Source organism: Sorex araneus, chromosome 4, assembly GCF_027595985.1.
Source record: "Sorex araneus isolate mSorAra2 chromosome 4, mSorAra2.pri, whole genome shotgun sequence".
Taxonomy (NCBI): Eukaryota; Metazoa; Chordata; class Mammalia; order Eulipotyphla; family Soricidae; genus Sorex; species Sorex araneus.
The window spans coordinates 159,270,936-159,289,617 of NC_073305.1; positions in this window are offsets into that span (position 1 = coordinate 159,270,936).

The following is an 18,682-nucleotide window of genomic DNA, read 5'->3' on the forward strand; positions in this document are numbered from 1 at the left end:
TATTAAAAGTATTATTTTAATATTAATTATTAATCAACTAAACATATTTCTTGATTTTATAAAATACATAGGGATTTAGAAGAATATGGAAAAGTCTCATTGAATTTAATTATATATTCCTTACTGGATAAAACTTTAGTTGAGATTAAAGATCTTTACTTTTAACACTAGAACCCAAAATGTTTTCACTGGCCTTTCTTTTGATGAAAAAAATCATTCAGCACTGAAAATATAATAGAAGCTAAAATAGAAGTTACAATACATTTTGGTTGTCAATGTCAAGTACAATTTCCTGGGATTTTTCTGCAAACTTGATGATAGAATTAAAAATAAATGGTTCTGACACATTCAACTAAGCTGTTGAAACTGATGTTTCTTCACATGGTGATACCATGAAAGAATACACAAGTAGCATTGACCCAGATCTATCATCTTATAATCAGATGTGCTCAATGGAAATTAGGGTAGCATTGGCAATATTTACTTCTGAAAGCAGAAATTAATGAGAGAGGAGCTGGAACCAGAAGATCTTAATTTTACTCACAGTGACTAATCATGTCATGTTTAATCATATTGATATATTAAAAGTGGATAAAAATACATGATTTATTAACTTTCACTGCACATTAAAGTATTTCTTTGATCCAAAGATGTTTTGGTTGCATGCAATAAATAGTATATAAAGTTTAAATAATAGTTGCTTTTATTTGCCAAATTTAATTTCTCAGTGTTCAAAATAATTTTTTAATAGAAGCCTTACTATATATATTTGGCTTAGTACCCTAACATTTGAAAATGTAATATTTTATAATGTGAAGTTTCTTTTAATATTTTATTTTATTTTATTGAATCATCATGAGAACAGTTATGAAGCTTTCAGGATTAAGTCTCAGTCACACAATGATCAAACACTCACCCCTTCACCAGTGCACATGTTCCACCACCAAGATCCCCAGTATACCACCCCCCCGCCCCCCAGTCCCCTTCTGCCTGTGTGGCAGATGATTTTCACTTTACTCTCTCTTTACTTTGATTACATTCAATTTTCGACAGGAAACCCACTATTATTATTTGGAATTTCCTCCCCAACAATCAGATCTGCTGAAAAGGCATCATTAAATCATTTGTTTTCTATTGCTGATAATGAAGAACATATGATGTTGCACAGCCACAAAAGCGGCCACGTGGTTTTGGAATTCTGGTATTTTAGTAATTAAGTCCAGAGGTATTTCTGCCAGCAGCCGCTGCATTCCGAGATTGGTTTGTGTGCCTCTGGGATCATGGCCGCTCAGGGATTGAGGAGCCATTCCTGAGCGGATTTTTGTATATCAGGAAAGGATGCGCAGCCTCCGTCTGGGGCACCCCGGTGTTGTTGGCCCGGTCTGGGGTCCGGAGCATTCTCCAGCTTGCAGTGCCTGCTGGCCAGGATTCTTCATTCTCTTTTATTATTAAACTCTTTACAAACATATTTAATCATGCCATATGCTCTATTTAATGAGATTCATGGTGGAGTTCCATGAGTAAAATATCTTACCCTAATTATGAACATTGACATTATTTTCCATTTATTATAAATGAAGTGTATAAATAAAAATTTTCATATTAAAATACTGTTATAAATTTTGTAATTCTGTAGGTAATTGCATTGTTTGAAAATAATTACTTGGTCAAAGGTTGTACACTCTTTTATGTTTCTAAAATTATTTCCAAATTCTAGAATACCTCAAATTTTATGAGTACATCATGGAATATGTTTGTTCTGACATTATTGTAGTTTTAAGTGTGATCGTTAAAATCAAAACAAACAAAAGCCAAAGGCTAACTTTTTCTAATTTTACAGGGAAAAATAATATTCTCTTTCCCTTTTATAAGTAGTAAGGTTGACAGTATTTCTCTTATGTTATTAGTCAGTATGGTGTTTCTTCTGAGGAACATCTTGTTTGCACACTTTGCTCATTTTTTGACTTGTGGGGATTGGTTCTAATTTTTTTATTACAAACTTTAATGAAGCTTTCATGTATTAAGTATATAAATTTATCATATATTTTAGAGGTATATTGTTTTAGAAACACTACACTTTTAACTCAAACATGTGTTGATAATAGACATGCTTGAATTTCTAGTAATGACATGTATTGTTATTACTCAGAATTTTTTCCTATTAAAAAATTTTAAGTGTATAGAAAAACTTAAAGAGCAGCCAAATGATTCATGTTAACTGAAAGGTTGGTGGTTCACGTCTACGTTAAAATTGTGGGTGCCCAATTTCTAATTTTTTGAGAAGTGTCCATATTGTTTTCCAAAAGGGTTAAAACCACAACATCCAAAAGGAGAGAGAAAGCAAAAGTGAATGTCCTGCCACAGAGATGGGAATGGGGGGGAGAAGGGGTGGGGTGGTGGGAGGGATGCTGGGATCATTGGTGGTGGAAAATGGGCACTGGTGGAGGGATGGGCATTTATCACTGTATAACTGAAATGCAAGCACGAAAGTTTGGAAGTCTGTAACTGTACTTCACTGTGATTCACTAATAAAAAATTTAAAAAAAAGTGTGTGGGTGTGTCGGCTGCTCTCAAGAGCCGCTTTCTCAACCAGATGACCTATATCGATGGGCAAAGGAGGGAAGAGGGCTGCCATGCTGGTTGGTGATCACTCGCCATTTACTCCACTATCTGTCCTATTCTAACCTCACTCTCCTCACCCCAAGCACTATCCCACTATCAAGGATTCCTGTCCCTCCCCCACTCCCTGTAACATCCCCCCATCCTCCCCTCATCTCATAATCTTAGTTATAGAGAAAAATCACCAAATGCTGGGGCTTGCAATTACACATAGGTGAGGTAGCATAATCAACATATGAAAATCCCTTCCTTCTGGGGAAGTTAAGACAAAATCCCATTCTGATAGGAGATCTGCCAAAGGACAGAATTTCATCTAAGATCATATTTCTCCTTAGTCCAAATCCCTTTAAGCAGTCTTCTTAAATTTACTTCTTAATAATGTTTCTAGTCTTTTCATATGGGCACGGTAAGAGATTTACCAGGCTTAAAGGGTGACTTTCCTGTGGACATCTCGCTATATATTCCAGACTACAATCCTCAGGCCAGCAGGGTTCTTATTCAGTTACTTTTTTTTTGGGTCATGACAGAGTTTGTCCATGACATACTCTTAACTTATAAGTTCTATGGTGCTTGACCTGGCCTTTTTCAATGCCAGGGTAGTTTACAGCTTGCCCTGGGTCTATCCAAGTCACTTTGTAGGGATCCTACTTTTGGAGTGCTAGGAACTAAAGGCAATTGAGACTTAAGTTAGGTAAATATGACAGATGCCCAGGACTAAATATCATTTGGAGTCAATTAACTCTCAAGTAACAAGAGCATAGCATCAACTGTCTTCCTGTGTCTATACAAAATGGACATTGCTCTAAAGTAAACTGCAATGGACATAAAAGAAAAAGAAAAGAAATATTTCACTTACAAACACAAAATCCAGGATCCTCTGAAGAATCTGACTTTACAAATCACAGGGTCTTCTTAGGGGAAATGAGTGATTAACAGAAATGGGAAGCTGAGCACAGAGGAGGAGTTAAAGATGAATACCAAGGAAATGAGAGTGCTTTGGGAGCATTGTGATGAGTGGTAATCAATAAACCTAAGCTCCTTGTAGTAGAGGAGAAAGGCTCAGATCAATATTATCCAACAATATAGATTCCACTTAGAGTCACAGATAAAAACTTTTGGTCAGATATATTGTCTTTTTCTCTCATTTATGTGACACACATGAATGTCAGTATGCTTGTTTTTATATATTTGCTTATTTTTGAAACATTATAATGTAAACTTCAGATATATGGAAGCTAAATTCTTTAGGACATAGCTTCTCTTTAGAATAAGGGCATTGATTTAGATAAAAGTCAGTAATCTTTGAAGACAGAAATCTTTGAAGAATATGAAGTAGAACAAGGAAAATCTCAACAAATGGGCTTGGGAAAACTGGTCAGTGACTTGTGAAAAAACTCAAAACCCAATCTCCCACCATGCACAAAAACTAATTGAAAATGGATTAAAACCTCTTACCTTGGACCTGAACACATGATTTATGTTGAGGAAAACATGACTTGCAACTTAAAGATGTTTTCAATGACTCAATGCCATTAACCAAGAAAATGGAAACAAAATTATACAAATGAGACAACTTAAGAATCTCTGCACTGTTAAATAGAAAAACAAAACCAAACCCAATAATGACCATCATAAATGAAACCCCATAGATTGGTAAAAAGTATTGCTCATCATTCATCTGATCAACAGTTGTAGCCAAGTGATGTAAGGCACATGTAGAATTGAACAAGCAAACAGACAAACAAGCCAAAAAAACTCAAACAACCTTATCCAAAGCTGGGCAAAAAAGATAAACTTCCTGAAAGAAGACAGATGACTAATAGGCATATAAAAAAATTTTGTATCATGATCATAAGAGAAATGAAAATTTAAACAATGAGATATCAACCTATAACATATCAAAAAAAAACCCCACCACATTTCAAAAAGAATACCAAATCAGTTTTGGCATGAATGTGGGGGAAAAGAAACCCTCATTAACTTAACTGGTGGGAGTGTTGACTGGTTCAAGCTTTTTTTGAAAATAATCTGAATACTTCTCAAAAACTAAGAATTAAACTACCAGCAATTGGACATTGACCTATCAATTCCACCTCTTGGCATCTACACCAAAACCTCCAAAACTCTATTCCAAAAAAATTATTGGTGCTACTATGTTCATTGCTGTAATATTCACAACAGCAAAACTCTAAAACAACCGAAGTGTCTAAGACAGATACTAGATGAAGAAATAACTATGGTGCATAAATAAAGTGGGCTCAATCTCTGACATAGAACATGTATGAAAACAAAAGAATAAGGACAACCATTTATATAACACTATTAATATATCTAAGATAATTGACAATTCTATAGTTTAATATCCATTTCATACTTAAATTTACCATTTCCCATACAAATAAATATTTTTAACTATTCTTTAAACAATTTTTAATACAAATATAATGAAGATGCAAGAGAGTCTCTTGCCCGCATGCCTGGATGTTTTCCCTGGGGCCCCTCGGAGGGGATGGGCTCCAGCTTCTCTCTCCACCCCGAGCAGAGCTCCCGGCGGCTGAAGACCACCAGAACCTAGTTACAGCCATGCTGGAGGCCCCTCTCCACAGATTCGGACAGGCCTCATGCATGAAGGTACCGGCAGAGGAACCCAGGTGTGTGTAATCCTATCAATGGCCAACATCCAGAGAGAGACTTAAAAGCAATCTCTCAGAAGCTTTAGCCTTTAGCCTTCTTTATCCTTCTTTATCCTTCTTCTCCCTCTGGGAGAAACTGGCAATCTTCTAAGAGTTTTCTGCCCACATGGGACAGCCTTGCAAGCTTCCCATGGTGTATTCATATGCAAAATCCAGTAACAAGCTGGATCTCATTATCCTGACCCTGAAGAGCCTCCAGTGCAACATTGTTAGGAGGGCCGAGTCGAGATGTACTTCTAAGATCTCAGGGAAAGGATGAAATGAGATGTTACTGAGCCCGCCTGAGAAATTGGTGATTAACGGGATTTCGTGATTTGTGATTCATGAAATATAATAAAATTTTATACCTGGTATTATATGTCTATGAAGTCTATTAAAGTTATAAAATTTTTATTTAGGGAATTTTTTTCTTAGGAAGATATTTAATGGGTTTCAAGTATATTTTCTGCTAGCTTTTAATTCTTAAGCATATTAAATAATTAATTTAAAATTAATTATTAACTTAATAATTAATTTTATTTAATAAATTAAATAATTAAAGATAAATTATTATCTTTAATTAGAATTTATTTGTATTAATGTACATGTTGATATCTCAAATTAATTTTCCTCTCTAAATGGTGTTTTTCTGGCAAAATTAATAGCAGAAATATATTGAAATTATTCTCACCTATTTCTGAGGGCTCATGTAGATTTATTATGTTCTTATGCATATTAACTAGTTTCTGTATTAGGATTATTTCTCTATTCCTTTGATCTTGTTCCAGGGATATTTAATAATTATGATTTTATAATGGCTTTGATCCTTAGGGAAAGGTTTTTTTTTTTTTTGTCATTTACTGCATAGCAAATAGGGCATTTGCCTCGCATGTGGCCATCTGGGTTCGATTCCTCCATCCCTCTTGGAGAGCCCGGAAAGCTACCGTGAGTATCCCCCCTGCATGGCAGACCCTGGCAAGCTACTCATAGCGTATTCAATATGCCAAAAACAGTAACAAGTCACAATGGAGACGTTACTGGTGTCCACACGAGGAAATTGATGAACAACCGGAGGGCAGTACTACAGTGCTACAATGGTACTGCATAGTCACACTTTCTCTTTCTAGTTTTTTTTTTCTTTTGCCAGGAGAGGGTATAAGATCTGGCTATGCTCAGGATTTACTCCTAGCTCTGCACTTAGAGATTACCCCTGGCTATGCTGGGGATCTGATGGAGTCGCATCGTGTAAGGCAAGTATCCTACCCTTTGTATCATATCCCTGGCCCACATATTTTGTTTCTTAGATAAATGGATGGTAGGATATTATTTCCATTTTCCCCCCTCATTTCAGAAAGAATATTAACATTGATATTTTCATTAAAATTCTTTTATGAAAGTCATATATTTCTTTTGCTTGGTAACTCTTGGTACTTGACAGGAACTTTATATATTAACAACACTCAACATTTTTCAAAAACTTAGGTGAATATGTGTGGAATATTTCATGAAATTTTGTTGTCTGTTGAGTCACAAATATTCTAAATCTATTCTTAAAGAAAGCCACAGAGAACTCTAGTATTCATTATCACCATTCTCCTCTGTTCAAATCCATCCTCGTTGTTTTCATGGAATTTGCTATGAAGCCATGAGCTTTAACTATTAAAAATGCCCTATTAATAATTTTGTCATGTCTAAATTGAGGGAGACTTTTGTTACATTATAGAGCTTTGCTTGTGAGAACCTATGGAGACCTTTTATTGGTTTTGCTTTCTGGTTTGTTTGTTTTTTCTTTTGGGCCACACCCAGAGATGATCAGGGTTCTCCTATCTCTGCCTTCAGGGATCACTCCTGGCACTGCTCCCAGGATCATATGGGATGCTGAGAATTGAACCCCTGTCAGCTGTCAGCCAAAACAAGTACCCTACTCACTGTACTAGTTCTCTGGCCCCAGTGGAGGCCTTTTCAAACTGCTGTAAAGAATGCTACTCCCAAGTATTTATTATTTTATCCAAAGGATTCTGGTTCAAATTTATAGTTTTCTTGGTCAAAATCATAAAGCCAAATTTGTGACCAAATTTTCACAGATTTGTGGTTTTATAAAATTATTATTTCAAATTTGGGGACTTATTTAATTCTTTCTTTCTCTAAACAGAATTAGTGAGACATTTAAAAAAATTCCCATTTTCTCTACTTTTGTAAAAAGATACATAGTTTATCCAAATAGTATTCCTATGACAAATTTTAAAATGTTGTTTTAATTAGTATATTTCTGATTTCACCCTTTACTTTTTAAGATATTGCAAACCTACCTGTAAATGGAAGGAATAATTCCAGAAACATAAAGGAATAGAGAGAACACCCGTTATAGTAAAAAGAAGTTTGTCTTTTTTTTCTTTTAGGCCACACCCAACAGAGTTTAGGAATCATATGAGGTATAAAGTCTGCTGGTGGAAGGGAAGTGCTCTCCTCACTGTGATATTACTCTGGCCCCATTGAGTCTCATTTTAAAAGAATTGTAGGTTTAGCTTTGCTCTGCCACTGGAGCAGTAGTGTCATAACACTTGAAAATCATTATTTCCAAACCCTGGCTTCCTTTGGTTCATCTTGTTCTATAAACCTTTATGCATGGCTTATCATCATCATCATTGTCATCATCATCATCCTGTTGATCGTTGATTTTCTCCAGCAGTCTCAGTTACGTCTCCATTTGTTCTAGCCGTGGGATTATAGAAGTCTCTCTTTACCTTCCCAACGGTGCCTTATTGGAGGTTCTTCCATGGTCAGGAGAGTGAGACCCATCATTGTTACTGGTTTTGGTATATGAATACGTCATGGGGTGCTTGCCAGGCTCTCCCATGCGTGGCTTATACTTTGAGAGAATTGACCTCACTATTATTTATAGAGATTTTACTTCCACAAAAGTTTGAGCCTCTTGAGGGGCTTTTAATAATATAGTTCTTAATGCAACAATTTAAATCAGTGAATATTCTTGTTTATATATATATATATAAAAAAGGACTCACCGCATTCCATCTTCCTTAATTCAGGGAGTGCATGAAAGGAAAGGATATTCTAATCATACTGGGCCAAGTTTCCTGACATGTTACAGACCATTCTGCCTTCAGCAGAATAAGGTGATGACAGACTATTTACACACATGTATCAAAAGCAAGTGCCATATACCCTTTCTCCCTCCTTAACTTTCACTTTTGATGAATAGTTTTCTTTAAAAGCTAATATCCTCATTGTAATATAAGGTGTTACAAAATATATGTATGTGAACATATGTACATGAATGTCTTTTTTTTTCTCCTGGCATTATATAATAAGCCACAAGTCATTTATTATGGCATCTCTATGTGGAACAGAGAATTTAGAAAATCCCTTCTACTGTTAAGTAGCATAGGAGAAGGCAATAAAAGATATACCTTTTCACAAGCTGAAGTAACAGACTAGTAGATTCAGGACAAGACCACGGAGAAAAAGGATTTTATTTCTAAAAAGTAAAATAATCCTATTCAGTCTCATGAGCCAGTCTTTGTGTGGGAAGAGTTGGAAAACATTGTTTTCTTCTTTATCCCTGCATTATGTCTCCATCGGGTTTTTGTTGTTGTTTTTTATATGCTCTAGATATTGTATGTCTGTAGTCAAGTTTTGAATGAACTAATTAAAAGGAATCATACCTATGAAATTATTGAGCATTGGGATTAAGGTAATAATTTCAAAACTTCTTAGCTTTTCATCTGATAAAAAAGGCAGCAAAGTCACACAACTCAAAAATTTTAGAAAAATATTTAACTGAATTACTACTTGCTTTTAAATATTACACCAATTTTAATGGGGCCAGAGCGATAGCACAGCGGGTAGGGCATTTGCCTTGCATGCAGCCAACCCGGGTTCGATCCCCGGCATCTCATATGGGCCTCCAAGCACCGCCAGGAGTAATTCCTGAGTGCAAAGCCAGGAGTAACCCCTGAGCATCGCTGGGTGTGACCCAAAAAGGAAAAAAAAATATTACACCAATTTTAAATAAGGACACCATAAAAACTCAAGAAGTAAAGCTCTGTTAGCAGACTAACTTCAGATTTGTATACTATTTTATTCTTTTTCCAAAAAGTTTAGAGAGTCTCTTGCCCGCATGCCTGGCTGTCTTTCCCGGGGCCCCTCGCAGGGGATGGACTCCAGCTTCCGTCCACTACATATCACCCTGAGCACTTCTAGGAGTGATTTCTGAGCACAGAGCTATGAGTAAGCCCTAGAACCTCCAGGTGTAGCATTAAAACAAAGTAAAACACTGTACTTTATATTATTAAATAAAATTATTTTATTTACTTTTTTGATTTTTGGGTCACAGCTGGCAATGCACAGGGCTTACTCCTGGCTCATGCACTCAGGAATTACTGCTGGTGGTGCTTGGGGGACCATATGGGATGCTGGGAATTGAGCCTGGGTTGGCTGCTTGCAAGGCAAATGCCCTACCTGCTGAGCATCGCTCCAGCCCCCGATTAAATAAAATTATTTTTTGTTATACATTTTTTCACAATATTAGTCAAGTCACTTATCACTTTATTTTTGCAACATCTAATTGTGCCTTGTGAATCACTGTTACTGATTCACATAGTCTCCCATAGTCCCTTAGGGTACCATGTTGGAATGTTAGAATCACCTACAAATTTGTACATGTTTCAGGAGCCTCCAAAGAGAAATTGTTTTCTGACATTTTGTAATTGTTCAACATTATTGTTGACCACATAAAAAATAGTAGTGTAAAAACTGTATGAAGCAATGACACAGCTCTTTAACTTTGATATTCCATCATCATATGTTTATTTCCCAAATATTTTTGGGTAGGCATTTGCTATAATTTTGGGGCAGTCATTATTATGTGTCTAGTCTTTTAAAATTTTATTCCTTAATTAAAAAAAGCTTTTAAAAAAGTATTTGAACACTATGGCTTAGAAAGTTATTTATAATTTAGCTGTTATGAGCATTCAATGTTCCAACACCAATCCCGCCACCAGTGTGACCTGGCCTCCACCTTTGTCCAAATTTTCCCAACCATCCCCCAAACTTGTCCCTTTAGCAAGAACAACATAATTTATTTCTATTATTTGTTACAACTAAATGGCTAATCGAGTGACTGTAGCACTGTAGCACATGAGTGTGACTTCTGGGCTTCCAGAAGTATGGAGTGGGGGAAGGCTGCCTGCCCCCACTCTAAGAAACCCCTAGGAGTTTTCAGCCAGAAACCTTTGTATTTGCAATTTTTGTCAGTTTAGCCTCTCTGCAGAGATTAGCCATGAAGCAGATGAGTTTGTATGGCGGTGACTGTAGATATGAGTGTGAATCTGTATGTATCTAGTCTTATTTTTTTAAAAAAATTTATTAGTAAATCATCGTGGGGCACAGTTACATACTTACAAACTTTCATGCTTGCAATCATACAATGATCGAGTACACATCCCTCTACCAGTGCCCATTCTCCACCACCAATGGTCCCAGTATCCCTCCCACCACCTTCATCCCCTCCCCCTCCGCCCCACCCCGCCTCTGTGGCAAGGCATTCCCTTTTGTTCTCTCTTTCCTTTTGGGTGTTGTAGTTTGTACTAGAGGCATTGAGTGGCCATTGTGTTTGATCTATAGTCTACGTTTGGATCGTATCTCTCAACCCGAGTTGGTCCTCCAAATACCCTTCTCTATCTGAGCTGCCTTTTTCCCCAGCATGTGAGACCAGCTTTCAAGCCGTGGAGCAAACCTCCTGGTACTTTATCTCTACTATTCTTGGGTGTTAGTCTCCCATTCTGTTACCTTATATTCCACAGATGAGTGCAATCTTTCTATGTCTCTCCCTCTCTTTCTGACTCATTTCACTTATCATGTGTATCTAGTCTTAAAAGCACTGTAGCACTGTTGTCCCATTGTTCATCGATTTTCTTGAGCAGACAACAGTAACGTCTCCATTGTGAGACTTGTTGTTACTGTTTTTGGCATATCGAATACACCAGGGGTAGCTTGCCAGGCTCTGCCATGTGGGAAAGTAATAGAAAGAATTAAATATGTGTCAATTTTTCTGAGTTAGTACTTGACCTGATACCTTCTTTCAAGGAAAAGTTGTCAATTACATCTGTTTTTATAAAAAGTACTTTATTATGTTTAAATACAGTTATCCATTATTTTAATTGCAAAACATTGAAATTCTGGGGATCTAACCCAGGTTGACCACATGCAAGGCAAAGACCTTACCTTCTGTACTATCTCTCTGACCCCATGGGAGATACTTTTTAAAACTATTTTCATATAAATTTACTATTTAAACTTTAAAAAAAGGTAACTGTTTAATTATTTAATTTTTAAACATGAATTAAAATTATTTAAATTAAAATGTTAAAATGATTTAAGCTATTTTCATGTAGTTTCTGGGCATAATTTTTTTTAAACAAAATAGTATAAAAGTAGCATTCCAATTGAGTTTAATTGCTTTGTAGGTTTTGATGATCTTGCAGGTACAAAGCTCTGTATATTAAATGCAGTGTTGACAAAGGAAATTCACTAGCAAGGATTTCATTAACTGGGGATTAAGTTAAAACCCTTTCCTAGAATTACCAATAAATGTGACTTTTATCTAGAATTTCACATTAATTTTAGTACAAGTAAATTGTGTATGTTTGCACATATGTGTGTCTGTGCTTATTGAAGAAGTGTATATATTAGTGAGCTTAAATCCTTAAATTAATTAAATCAACTAGTGACTGGCAAAGTGAAAATTTTCCTGTTTATTCTGTAAGCATTATAAATTAAGTGGGAGAAAATACTACAATTTAAAACATATTCAATAGTCTGGTTTTAGCAGATGTCAAAATACACAATTGAGAAATTTAAAAGGTGAACTCTATTTTATTTTAGGGGTGTTTAGCCTGATTTGAGATATCTTTATATTTATCTTATGAAACAGATAATTTGAACATGAATTTGTATAAGTTGATTCTGAAAATGCCACTGTAATATGCACTGTTTGGGGAGAAGGGACTCTCCCAAGGGGTGCTCAGGGGTCCAGGATTCTACTTGCCAACTCTTGGCCAACCAGCTTGTGATTTACTGTGTGGATCCAATGATTTAGTACTTAGTTGGGCGCTGGGGTGCTGCTCAGGCTCTGTGATGCTGGGGATTACTGGGCCACTGTCAGTGCTTAAGACCCTCCAAGGCTGTACTGGGTGGTCTGGAGTGTAGAGTCTTCCAGAGCTATTATCAGCAATGCTGGGGGATGATGGGCCGACCACATTGAGCCTGAGCTCCAACTGAATTACTCGAATGCAAGCCCTTTACTGTACACTCTCTGGTGCTAAAATAATACTTTGTACTTTTATTTATTTTATATTATATTTTGATCTGGGCTGGAGCAATAGCACAGTGGGTAGGGTGTTTGCCTTGCATGCGGCTGACTGGCATTCCATTCCTCCGTCCCTTTCGGAAAGCCCTGCAAGCTACTGAGAGTATCCAGCCTGTATGACAGAGCTTGGCAAGCTACCCGTGGTGTATTTGATATGCTAAAAACAGAAACAAGTCTCACAATGGAGACATTACTGGTGCCTGTTCAAGCAAATTGATGAACAACAGGAGGACAGTGCTATATTTTGATCTATTCTGATTATTTAATTTCCTTAATATTGCTTAGACCTTGTTGGAGTTTTAAAAAGTTTCCCTTTTTATGTACCTGTCAAGTTGACAAGTGGGGATGGGGTGGGGCAGGAATATGGGAACAATGGTAGAGGAAATGATGTTTGTAGTGGGACTGGAATTGAAATATTGTATACCTAAAACTTAACTATCAATAACTTTGTAAGTCACAGGTATTTAATAAAAAGTTTTTAAGCCACAAATAAATAAAAAAGTGTTTGAGTTAAGTATAGATTTTGTGGCAAAATTGTTTTTTTAAAATTAGTATATCAACAGAAAGCCAATCTTGTTACTAAATTACAATAGATTTCTTTTTATTGATCACATGCTTGATTAAGCATATATTTCACTATTATATGTTCGAATAATTTGCGCTGATAATTCAATTCAGTAGATAATGGCTTACTAGACTTAAAGACAATTTCAATCAATAAAGTTGAGCTGAATTTGGATGAATGTTTATAAAATTACAATTTTAACAAATTTAAGTTAATAGAAAATGAACTTTATGAAAAATTTGGTCCAATCCTTACTATGAGACTAACAAATTATATCATATCTCTGCAGGTAATTCAACAAAATCTTTGAGAATTTCAATGAGTTACTCAGCTTGAATAGATATGGGTCCTTAGCGGCAGTTTCTACCTTCATCATCTTTGCACCAACATCCAACCACGACAAAGAAGAAATTGAGAAGTTCTACATGGAGCTGGAGACGTCCTATGAAGAAGACCACACCTTATACTTGATCATTGTTGGTGATTTTAATGCCAAGATAGGACCTAGAAGGTCACCCGAAGAACTGCACATCGGGACCCATGGCCTAGAATGGAATGAACAGGGTGAGAGACTGTTTGAGTTCATCACGTTGACCAAGAACATCCATGGTAACTCATACTTCCAGAAGGCCAAATCTAAATGCTGGACATGGGAGTCTCCTGGTGGACAGTTCCACAGTGAAATTGACCACATCATATTCAATCAAAGGTTTTGTCTAACCGATGTCCCTGTTGTCCCAAAATTTCAAATGGGATCAGACTACTGCCTCCTTTGTGCGAAATTCTACTTCACAGAGTGGGGAGAAAGGGCTGCAAAGTTTAAGAAGAGAACTCCCAGAACGACCACCAACTGGGAGCTCTTTGGCACTACTGCGGCAATATGGGAAGATGCTGTCATTGACAACATTGATGAATATGATCAACTGGTTCAGCACCCATGATCGTGTGAGGAATGCAGAGAGAGAGAAAGCCACAAAAAGTCGCCTGTCTTTGGAAACTCTCAAGATCATTAGCCAACGTGGTTTGGCATAAGCCTCAGACAATAACAAGCTAATGTCCGAGCTCACAAAGCTGTGCAGAGAAGCGATAAAGGAAGACCTCAAAGAGAGAAGAGCAACAGTGTTGGCTGACGCAGCAGAAGCCAGGAAAAGTATTTGCCAGGCTTGCCTGTCTTTCTCCAACTACAAGACCAAGATGACTGTTGTCTGACGTCCTGATGGATCTATCACATCTTCCAAAAGGGCAATGGAAAAGGTTATCCATGACATCTACTCTGATCTCTTTGATAACTACATCCAACTGCCCACATACCAAATTCCACAGGATGGATATGTTGTTCCCAACATCCTCCCTTTTGAAATCTGACAATCCATTTCGTCAGTAAAGAAGCATACAGCACCCGGTCCAGACAAGGTCAGACCTGAACACCTGAAGAATTTGCTGCCAGTACTCATAAATACACTGGCTCGGCTCTTCGAATACTACCTGTCTGAATGCAAAGTTCCGTCCCAATGGAAACCCAGCAGGACCATCCTCCTCTTGTACAAGGAAGGAGACATCTACGACATTGGCAACTATTGCCCAATCTGTCTGTTTTCCGTTGTCTACAAGTTATTTACTTGAGTTATCCTAGGATTGGCAGAACACTACATCAAGGACAGCCAGGCAAGCAAGCCAGATTCCAAAAAGGATTCAGCACGATCAACCATATCCACATTGTGACCAAGCTCATTGAGATTTTGTGAGAATTCAAGATGCCACTCTGTCTAACGTTCATCGATTTAAAGTGGTATTCAAACTCAATATATCAGGATCCTCCGTGAGCTGTATTATGGATTCACCATCAGGATCTCACCATTCTACAAAGAAATGATCATTGACATAAAAGGAGGGGTCCAGCAGGGTGACAATATCACCAAAACTCTTCAGTGCCACCCTCGAGAACACCATGCGATGATTGGAATGGAAAGGAATGGGAGTGAAGTCTGCAACTACACCACCTCTGCTTCACTGATGACATCATTCTCATAACACCAAATATCAGCAAAATGGCATTAATGCTGGCCAATTTCGACTGTGAGTGTGGAAAGTTCAGATTGTAGATGAATATAACAAAGGCAGTGTTCATGAGAAATGGACTATTTCCTGCTGTTCCTTTTGCCCTCAACAGAACAAACATCTCCTAATGCAGCATTTATGTGTACCTAGGTCAAGAACTCAACATGACAAACGACCTGGCACCTGAACTGTGCAGGAGAAAGAGTGGTGTAGAATACCTTCAAGAGAGTCAAAGAAATGGTTAAGAGGATGAAGAACCTCTGGTTCTGGGTATGTCTTTTCGACTCCACCATTCTTCCTGCACTAACATATGCCTCAGAGACCTGGGGCCTACGAAAATAGGATGAGAATGCTACTGGGGTCACCCAATGAGAAATCAAAAGAGCTATGTTTGGAGTATTATGTTTCACTCAAATTAGAGAAGGAATCCGGAGTTCTGACCTCTGTTGATGATCAAAAATCAGGGGTGCTTATCTTGTTTGCAAGGCGTTGAAAATCAGATGGGCCGGACACGTAATGCAATTTAGAGATTGCTGCTGGACTAGAGCTGTTACCGCCCACCTCTGAGATGGTCAGACTTCTTTATCAAGACCCTGAATGAATGCTTTGAGGCTCTTCATGTTCCTGGAGCGAGCAGACGCCATTTGGCTACACTAGCACGCGACAGGGACGAATGGAGACATTACTGGCACCCGTTCAAATAAATGAACAACAAGATGACAAGTGATACAAATGAAGCTACATAATTCCTCTTTAGTTGAAGATGAGAGATTATTACACTAATAAGTTTTGTGTATTAGAGTATCAGAAGAGTAGATATAACTAGTTTTTTTTATAACTAGTTTTTCAGAGTTAAACACAAGTGAGGAATTGATCAGTAAAAAGTAATGTTAAAATGTTTTACATTGATCTTACATTACATTAATAGTAAAATAACATGCATACTTCCTTATTATTTTCTGAGAAGACAAGCAAAGTCATTATCAAAAATTAAAAATGTTCTTCGATACTAGAAAAATGCAAAAACTATTGAAAGTGGAGAAGTTAAATTTAAGGAAATTGAGTCATGGTGCTCAAGTACAAAATAAGTTTCCAGCATCACTATAAACAGTAAGGACTGCATGTAAAAGTTGGTAAGATCTAATACTAAGAATTTTATTGTGTTTTTATAAACCATGAACATAAAACCCTGAAGACAAAATGTATTAGATTCAGTTTCTGTTTTAGAACAACATGCAACAGACACTCTTGTTCCAGTCCTTCCTCCTTGACAAGGGCTTACAAAAGTGGCCTTCAGCAGATTTTATTTTATGTGTAGTTTCTTACTAGATATAGCTCATTGGTTCAGAGGCGGTTTGTCGACCTAACCTCATCTAACTTTGGAAGTCATCTTTGTTATTTTAAGGTCGGTAATGATGTGTAAAACACTGCTGGACCATAAGGTCCCTCCCTATTTTGGGTTAGTCTTGAATATAGGAAGTACATAACTCGACCTGTGGTATGGTCATTTATTTGGTCAATTGGACAGAATCTTAACAAAATGAAAATAAACTAGAAAAAAAAACAGAAGAGAGAAGAATGTAGAGGGATTAAGAGAACCAGTGAAAGGGACCGAAGCAATAGTACAGTGGCTAGGGCATTTGCCCTGCAGGCGGCTGATTTGGGTTCCATCCTAGGCATCACATATGGTCCCCGAGCACCACCACAATTGATTCTTGAGTGCAGAAAATGGAGTAACCCCTGAGCATCTCGGGGTGTGACCCACTCCCCCCAAAAAAAGAGAAGTAGTGGAAGAGTTAGAAAGAGAGTTGCCCCATGGCTCTTGAGAACCCCCTGGCTCCTGAGAACTCCAGTGCTTCTCAACAGATAGCTGTATTTCTGCCATTGAGTCCATTGAAACACTCATGCACATAATTTACTTCCCTTCTCCTTTACCCCCTTTCTCTTTTCTTCTCTTTCTCCGTAGTCAACTTAAACGGGTCTGTGTTAGCAAACAAAAATGATTCTAAACTATGCATAGTATTTGGAAATAATAAAATTAATTAAACCCTAGGGAATCTAACTCTATGCAAAAGGAACTTGACAGCTAAAATCATAGATATAGAAATGGAATGAAACAATAATCTAGCAACCAATATTTATTGAGGGTTTATCCCATCCTGAAACTGGGCTAAATACTTGAAAAAGCATTAGAATATAAAATGCTCACACACACTTATGAAGTAGACACTAACTTCATACCCCTAGGAGTCTGAACAGTTGTACAAGGGCGGGGGGCACTTTCCTTGCATGTGGAAAATCTCAAGGTTAGGTCTCCTGAGCCCCGCCAAGGAAGATTCCTGGTCATAGAGACTGGTGTAAACCCTAAGCACTGTCAGGTGTGACCCCAAAACTAAAAAATAAAATAAAATTAGTATCATTAACAGATGAAGAATGTTGAAACAGGAGGTTCACTTTTGTGCGCATAAAACAGATAATATGTGATACAATTAATATGGGAGCCTGAGCACTTAGCCAAATTTGAAAATATCCAGAGATATTTACGTGTGACTGTACATGGGAGAAGATATAATCACATTTGAACCATTTTACTAGTTAATAAATTATAGACTTTATCAGATAAAAATTTAATAGTTGATGAACAGATAATTAGCTCTCATGCAAAAACTTTACAAAATAAATAATTAAATTGAAGATAGAATTTTTTTTTGTGTGTGAAGCAAGATAGTTTCTATTGAAACTTATTTAGAATGATGTGAGGGGAGAGAAACGGAGAAGTGTGTATCCAAGAGAGAACGGAAGCTTCTCCATAATGGAAATAGATAAGCAAAAGCAGAGACAAGTAAGTGAGGTATGGAATGAACTGAGAACACTGACTTCAGGAGAAAATCAAAGGTTAGGACAACTTTAAAAATGCTAGGGTAGCAAATCCAGTCATAAAATCTAGAAATATTTTATTTCTCAGAAATCATTAAAGTTCAGTGGTTAGAACTATATACATTATTTGAAGTTTTACCTTATCATTTCTTCTCCCAGTATAAATAGTGAAATCAAGACTCCTTGGGACCAAATATATGTCAGAGAATAATACTTTGAAATGTAATCAAGTTCCTTAAATCATATCCTCTGCTCTTATTTGTAGCAAACCAAAAAATGAGATGAATACTAATGAACATTTTTCCTTTTAACAAAAATTTAATTTTAAAAAATATTAAAGTCTTAAAGCATTAACAGCTGATTTGACACCGTGAATCTAAAACAAATTATTGCCTTGAGAATCATTCTTCAGTGTGACATGCTAATCAGGAAGGAAAGTAGAGTGTTTCAGAAATGATTTAATTTAGTGGTGAACAATACGCTTATTATACTCTAGTGAGACAA